The sequence below is a fragment of the Papio anubis genome, chromosome 7 (assembly GCF_008728515.1).
Source record: "Papio anubis isolate 15944 chromosome 7, Panubis1.0, whole genome shotgun sequence".
In the NCBI taxonomy this organism is placed as follows: Eukaryota; Metazoa; Chordata; class Mammalia; order Primates; family Cercopithecidae; genus Papio; species Papio anubis.
The window spans coordinates 120,572,503-120,580,613 of NC_044982.1; positions in this window are offsets into that span (position 1 = coordinate 120,572,503).

The window sequence follows — 8,111 nt, forward strand, 5'->3', positions numbered from 1 at the left end:
CAGATGTGCTGCAGACCTCAGGCATCTCCTCTGTGCCAAACCCTTCCTAAGGCATCTTCCCACGTTGCTTGCCTGCCAGGAATGCTCTCTTATTCTTCTGCACTAACTCAAATGCATCCCACCTCTCACGGCACCACCTCCTTGCCACCTCTCCTGACAACTCCAGCCCAATAGCTCTCCCTGTTGCATTTAGTTCTGAGTGTCTGGTCTCATTTTCATGAGCCTCTGAGCACAGAGGCATGCCTTCTCTCACTGTGTACCACTGGGCACCTAGTAGGAGCTTAGCAAATATTTAATGCCACCGAGAACAAATCAAGCAAAATACATATTTAACCTGCAGCAGAGGAAATTTAAATTGGGCCCACGAAAGCATTTCCCACCAGCGAGCTGTCCAGCACTGGAAGAGTCAGATTCCCTGTCTCAGCTGTCTTGGGCAGGTTAGCTTCTAGCCAGGAGGATGGAACTCAAGACCTTTACAGGGCCCTTGCAGCCCTAGGACCCCATCAGAAGCCTTTAAAGGGCAACTCAAGGACACCAGTCACCCTGCACCCATGGCTGTGACTTGTCTGTCCACTTTTATATCTTACAGAGATTTCAAATCCCAGATTGTCATCCTGAGCTACCCAGCATGCCTCTTGGCACCTTTCCTACCATCCGCCGTTGCTGTGGGCTCTGGGAATGAGACAAGTACTTAATATCAGCTTGAGCCAAATGTAATTAGGAACATCAATCTGCTGCCCCTAACCCATGTGACGTTCTCCAAAGGCAGAAGGAAAATGTTTCTGATCCCTCCTGTGCTGCTGGCTCACCCCCTCTGTCACATCTCCCCAGGCAGAAGGGAGGTCTAGAAGAGCAAGGGCAAACTCAGACAATGCCACATCCCCTTGTGCCCAGTCATGGCCTCTGCGTGTAGGAGATACTGAGAAATACATGCATTTTCTTTTCTTTTCTTTCTTTCTTTTTTTTTTTTTTTTGTGACGTAGTCTCACTCTGTCACCCAGGCTGGAGTGCAATGGTGTGGTCTTGGCTCACTGCAACCTCTGCCTCTCGGGTTCAGGCGATTCTCCCGCCTCAGCCTCCGGAATAGCTGGGACTACAGGTGCCTGCCACCCTACCTGACTAATTTTTGTATTTTTAGTACAGACAGGGTTTCACTATGTTGGCCAGGCTGGTCTTGAACTCCTGACCTCGTGATCCACCTGCTTCAGCCTCCCAAAGTGTTGGGATTACAAGCATGAGCCACCGCACCCAGCCAATGCATGCATTTTGTATGGTACGATTGTTAACACCACAACACTACTCATCCTGGGTCTCCGGTAACATAGCCCTTAGTTTGGGTTTCCTCCAAAGCAAAGCCTGAGAAAGGTGTTGGATGCAAGTGATTTAACTGGAAGGTGATCACAGGAGTGGAAGAGTGGGGCAGTGGAGGTGGGGAGTAGTGTGGTTGAGAAGGAGCAAAGGTGAATACGCCAGTAAAAAGGTGTATTCTCGCCGGGCACGTTGGCTCACACCTGTAATCCCAGCACTTTGGGAGGCCAAAGGGGACAGATCACAAGGTCAGGAGTTTGAGACTAGCCTGGCCAAGATGGTGAAACCCCATCTCTACTAAAAATACAAAAATTAGCCAGGCGCAGTGGTGGGCACCTGTAATCCCAGCTACTCAGGAGGCTGAGGCAGGAGAATTGCTTGAACCCGGGAGGCAGAGGTTGCAGTGAGCCAAGATCGCGCTACTGCACTCCAGCCTGGGTAACAGAGCAAGTATCAGAAAAAAAGAAGAAAAAAGTGTATTCTCAGTGTGACTGCAGGAGGCATCCAGGGGAGGGAGGCTCAGTTCCCCAGAGACCCCTGGACCGGATACAGAATTGTCTGTCAGATGAGCGGGGTGTTTACCCACGTTCCTCTTCCGCATTGTTTGAGAGCTGCCCCGAGGGCATTACCTCCTTGCACTTCAGGGCTGTGCTTTTGGGAGGGCAGAGCAGGCCTCTCAGCTTCAGAGAATGTCCTGGGGCAGAAAGTGAAGAATGCCTGGTTCTTATGGAGGTGGGATGCTGTCAGCTCAAGTCTGGGCTTTCTCAGATGTGCTAAACTGCAGGTGAGATTAGAAGTGGAGTAGCCTGAGGGGATACGGTACACACTGTGGGGTACATAAGAGTTTGCTGTATTAGTTCTGGTCTCTTCTAGACACTCTCATGCCTCAATGCTTTAGGCCATGGTCTTTCCTGGGCCTCTGGGGCCCTAACCCTCTTTCTCAGCATGGCAAACTCCTATTCATCTTTCAAAGTCCAGCTCAAGTGTCAGCTCTGCATGTAGGTCTCCTGGCGCTGTATCCATGGTGGCCTGATTCACCCTGTATTATAATCATAATGAAATATATTTGCTCCTATCTCTTTATGGGCTCTAACCATGTGTTTGTTCTCTTTTTTAAAATTGCAAGGCTGACACATGGGAGATGCTGGATAACTGCCTTGCTGATCAATAAGGCTGTGATGGCACCTTTATCTTCAACCTTCATAACCTCCTATTCAAGTCCAGGTCCCTATAGCAAGGAGTGAGGGCCTCTCGGTGTGAGGCTCTGCCCTGCCTAGTGTGCTTCTTTGCCCAGCATCTGCCCAGGCCCTGTACCGAGTGCTACTCTACAGAGTGAGGCGGGCTTGGGCCTTGCCCCCAAGAAGCTTGCAGTCTCTTGCACCCATCCCAGACCATGGGTGAGTGGGTGCTGCATTGTGGCAGAGGCCACAGGGAGATTCCCAAAGTTGTAGAGCCCCAAAGAGGGAGATGCCTCTCCAGCCCTTGCTGCCTGCCTCGCTCATGCCACCCCAGGAGGCGTGCCCACATGCTGGCCGCCTCGGCTCCTCAGGCTTCCAAGCCCCTGCAGCTCTCAAGTTCCCTCCCTCCTCTCTTGTCTGCACGGTGACTGCCCTAGCTCAGCATTTTCCCTCGCTGGGCCACTCGGACTTGCCCTGTTGCCTGTCCTCTTGTGCAACTCAGTCCGTTCTCCCCCAGCAGCTCTTGCACACACAGATCTGGCTGCTTGAACCCCATCAGGGGCTCCCTGCTGTCCTCAGGATGAAGTCCAACAGGGTCCTCCAAGACCTGCCCCCACCCCCTGCATCTCCAGGCTTCCCATCTCACCATAACCTGGCCCTTCTCTCCCCCTCAGCACCTAGCTGACTCTTCTTCAGTCTTTCCTTAGGTGTTGCCTCCTCCAGGAAACCTTCCTAGACAGCGACTGGAATGGTCTAGCTGCACAGCCTCTGTGTCCCCGGCTTGAGGACGGGGACTGGCTCTTTCACTTAGTAATTCCAGCGCATAGTGCTGTGCTCTGTCAGCTTCGGGTCTCTCCTTCTCTGTATGTGGGTCTCCCATTTCTCCCTTTCTGTCTGTTTTGTCCCCCAGCCGCTGTCCCCCACCACATGCCTCAGCTCCCACCCTGCCCTGCTTCTCTGCTGCATTCACCTTTCCACGCTTTGCACCTCCCTGGCCATGTCTTCCCCACACTTCCTCAGGGACGCCTGTTTCCCCTTACTGCCCTCTGCCCACCGCAACCTCTCCCTGCTCTCCGGCCTGGCAGAGGCGCACTTCTCTGCTGCCCTCCCCTTGACCTTCATGGTTTTACTCTTCCTCCTGTCTCTCCTCCAGCTCTGCCCCCACCAGATCTGCTTATTTCCACCCTCCTGCCCTTCTCACCTCTCTGTGCGTTTGTCTCCATCTCCCTGTCTCTGTGGATGTCTCTCTCTCCTCTTTGTCCCACTCTTAATCTCTTTCTCTCTTTGTCTCTCTTGCCCTTTCTCCATGGCCTCTGTTCAATGCACATATGCTGACTTTGGCAGGGGGGATGCTGGGATGGGTGGAGGCCCTGCCCTGGGGTGTCGTCTTTCACCTCTGAGGGGTGATGACTAAGGGAGCCACCTGAACACGGGCTGGTCTGGGGCCTCTACGGGTTGCGTCCTTGACTGGGTGGCCCTCACCTGAGCAGCTGCCTCTTGGTCCCGACCCCTCTGCAAGTGTGTGTGTGTGTGTGTCTGAATGTGAGAATGAGTGTGTGGGACTGTGTGTATCTGTACATGTGTGTGCATGTGTGGAAATGAGCCAGGGAGAAGGAGCCGCAGGCCTGGGCACAGTGAGGGAACCCCAAGGCAGCCTCTCCCCAGAGGGCTGCTCCACTAGATCTCCTTGGGGCCATGATGGCAAAGAAACCCGGTCCCTTTATAGAGCCAGCTGGGACTTGGGAACCAGATTTCCACCCTTTAGGTCGTTTTGCATCTAAATTTTGGTAACACCTAATCAGCAGTTCTCAAAGTGTGGGCCCCAACCAGCCTCAGTTTCACCTGGGAGCTTTTTCGAAATGCAAATTATGGGGCTCCATACCAGGCTGATTGATTCAGAAACCCTAGAGTTGAGGGGCGGTGAGCAGCAGGGAGGTATTCTGACACCCCTTCTGCCCCAGTTTGAGAACCACTGATTTACATCGTAAGGTGTGGTGAGTGCCCTGTCAGATAAATCATGCAAAACAGATATGAAGGAGTTGTTTTCACCTTCCATCTCTCAGGCAACATAGCTGAACAACATAACCGAATTTTCAGCCTGAGCCAGAGGCTTTTTAGATCTTTTCACCGAAGACAAGGAGGTTACAAGCATGGCAGGGAGCAAAAGCAAGGCAAGGGGCAGGTAACATGAAACAGCTCCAGCAAGGGACAGTAGCGTTGACATTTCACGCTTTGGTTTAAAATCCTCTGCAGATTTAGTGGCTCCTGAGACCATCCGGGACTTCCCACACTCTACCCTCCAAGGCTGAACCTGTAGCTGCCTCCAGTGACTGGAAGGGCAAGTCCCTGATTGCCTCCTGGAACAGCTGCTCCTCAATTTGAAGAGCAAGCGTGGGGCCTCTGGGACTGGGAGGAAGGCGTTAGAGATCCACTGATAGCCCACAGCCCCTTCCCAGTTGCCCCTGGGCCAGACCAGTCCTGGGCAGTGCCCCCCAGGTCCTGCTTATTCCTGTTCCTCTGTGTCTGCCCCCCTCAGGAGTTCTCTCCTCCAGAGATCAGCAGAGAGCCTTCTCATTACAGTGGGGACCCCACCACCACCACCCCGGTTATATCATTTCATTCCCTGCACTGAGCTCCCAGCACTTACCACCTCCTTGGGGCTAAATACCTCCAGGCATTGCCATCACTGCATTTCAGTCCCTTATATTTGTAAAGAGCAGGCTTTGGTTGCCAAGGTCTCTTCTTGATCAAAGACGTTTCAAACTCCTGTTCCCAAGAACAAGGCTTATCTCCCGGGTTACCGGTTACAGCTGTACTCAGCTTGTGCAGGGCCTTGAGCGAATGTTTTTTTGTGTGTGGGACCTGTGTCTATATAAACAATTTGATTTTTAAAATGTAATTAAAAATTCTTGGCCCATATGAGGTATTGTTATGTATTGATGAAGGTTTAGAATAATGGGGAGAAAAGAGGTAGTAACATATTTGTTTATTTTCCAATCTGTGCATGCGAAGATTCTTTGCCAGGGTCCAAGAATTAACTTTTCCTGTTCAGGTCCAGGAACGATCTCTTTGTGTTCTTTATTGTCAAACGTCATTCCTGGCTAATTTCTTATCTCCCACCATAATAAAAAGGTGACAATGCTGTTGTTATTCACAATGCCATGGCTCTTAGGGATCTATTTGTATTAAAATAATATGAATCTTCTTGCCTCCGCAGTTCCCTATGACCCCTACTACTGTGCATTTAATACTGGTTGCATCAGTGTTCACATGTACTGAGTACTGAATACTGAGTACTGAATACAGCCCAAGTGGCTGGGGCAGAATGGGAAAGGAAGGTTACAGGGAAATTCGTCAGAAACTAACAAAGAAACTCATTTAAATGTTCTTGGGCAGCTCTTTAAAGAGATATTTACCATCCAGATCACTATCCCAAATTCTTCCACAGCCTGGGGCATGGCTTTTAGATGTCAATCATCCATTCCCTCCTCTCTGCTTCCTTCGTACTTTCTTCCAAAAGAACAAAATCCTGGTTAAGTGCTTTCTGCCATCATCAAAAATAGGAACTCAAGATTAAGAATAATAACATAGCTGGGCACAGTGGCTCATGCCTGCAGTCCCAGCACTATGGGCGGCTAAGGCTGGAGGATAGAGTCCAGGAGTTGGAGACCAACCTGGGCAATATAGTGAGACCCAGTCTCTACAAAAAAGCAAAACAAACAAATAAAAGCTATGTGTAGTGGGCCTGGGTCCATCCTCGGCTCTTTCTGCTGCACCATGGGAGTCTTCTGACTGTTTGAACACAGACCCTTTCCTTCCCTAAGGGAAATACACTGACTATTCCCCTCAGTGTAACTGGGGCAGACCACAGCTTCCAAAGCCTTCATTGTATTTCACAAGAGAACAAAAGGACAACTTGTAAGCACTTCAACTTTCTTATTTGGGGTTCCTCTGATCAGCTCACTTTGTGGGCACACTGCTTTTCTGAAAACCTTAGCCTCTGGTCTTGCCTCAGTGTAAGAGCACCAGCTTATGAGTCACCACCCAGAAGTTTCCTTCCATATCTTACAACTTCATGATCAAGACCCACAATAGCCCCTAACTCATTCTGTGGGGCCAGCATTACCAAATCCAAATGAAGAAGTCACAAGAAAAGAAAACCACAGATCAATATTCCTTATGCAGATAGATGTGTAAGCTCTAAACAACTGCTGTGTTTACACGCCAGTATTCTATATGCGGAGCCTCCCTTGCTCCTTCCAAGGATCCCATGAAGTTGCACTCATTTAGGCTGGAAGAGGCTACCTGACTTACATGCAGTCACATAGCTAGTAACTGGCAGACCTATGATTCAACCCCGTATCCAACTCCAAGCCCAGCTCTTCCTACCACGCCACCTAGTCATCTACATATGGCAAGAGAAACAGTGGACCCTGCAAGTTTGCACTGTTGTTCTTATCACCTCTGTAAGGCCTCTTGCCCAGTTGACCCACCAGAGTAGCCTCTCTCTGCAGGTGAGAACTTTCCCAAGGCCATAGACCCCACTGACCAATGAGTCGTCAGCCAAAGATCACACATCTGCAGGTGAGAACTTTCCCAAGGCCACAGACCCCACTGGCCAATGACTCCTCAGCCGAAGATCACACATCAGCCTGTGCACTGTAAGGGTTATGTGTATGAGAAGGAGGTGGAGTGGGAGGGCAATTCTGATTCTGCCACTCCTTGGGCAAGACTTTAACTCTGCACCTCAGTCTCCTCATCTGCAAATTGGGGGCAAAGCTCTAAACACTGACAACACCAAATGCTGGTGAAGACGTGGAGCCACAGGAACTCTCATTCATTGTTGGTAGGAATGCAATGGTACAGTCGCTTTGGAAGACCATGTGGCAGTTTCTTAGAAAATGAAACCTACTCTTACCATATGATCTAGCAATGGTTCTCCCTGGAGTTTACCCAAAGGAGTTGAAATCTTATGTCCACACAAAAACCGGCACATGGATGTTTTCAGTAGCTTTGTTCAGAATTGTCAAAACTTGGGCACAACCAAGATATCCTTCAGTAGGTGAACAGATAAATAAACTGTGGTACATCCAGACAATGCAATATTATTCAGTGTCAAAAAGAAATGAGCTATCAAGTCATGAAAACACAGAGAGGAACCTTAAATGCATATCACTAAGTAAGAGAAGCCAGTCTCCAAAGGCTACAGACTGCACAATTTCAATTAGATGACATTGTGGAAAAGGCAGAACTATGGAGACAGTGAAAAGATCAGTGGTGGCCAGGGGTTCGTGGGGAGGGATGACCAGGTGAAGTGCAGAGGATTTTTAGGGCAGTGAAACTACTCTGTGTGATACTGTGATGGTGGATGCATGTCATTATAAATGTGTCAAAACCCATAGAATATACAATACCAAGAGTGAGCCCTAATGTAAACTCTGGACTCTGGGTGATAATGACATGCTAATGTAGATTCATTGATTGTAACAAATGTACCACTTTGGTGGGGGATGTTGACAGTGGGGGAGATTGTGCGTGTGTGGAAGCAGGGGGCATATGGGAGCTTAGTGTATTTTTTTTTCTTTTTTTATGTGCTTTTTAAAAATTTTCTTTTAGGTTCTGGGA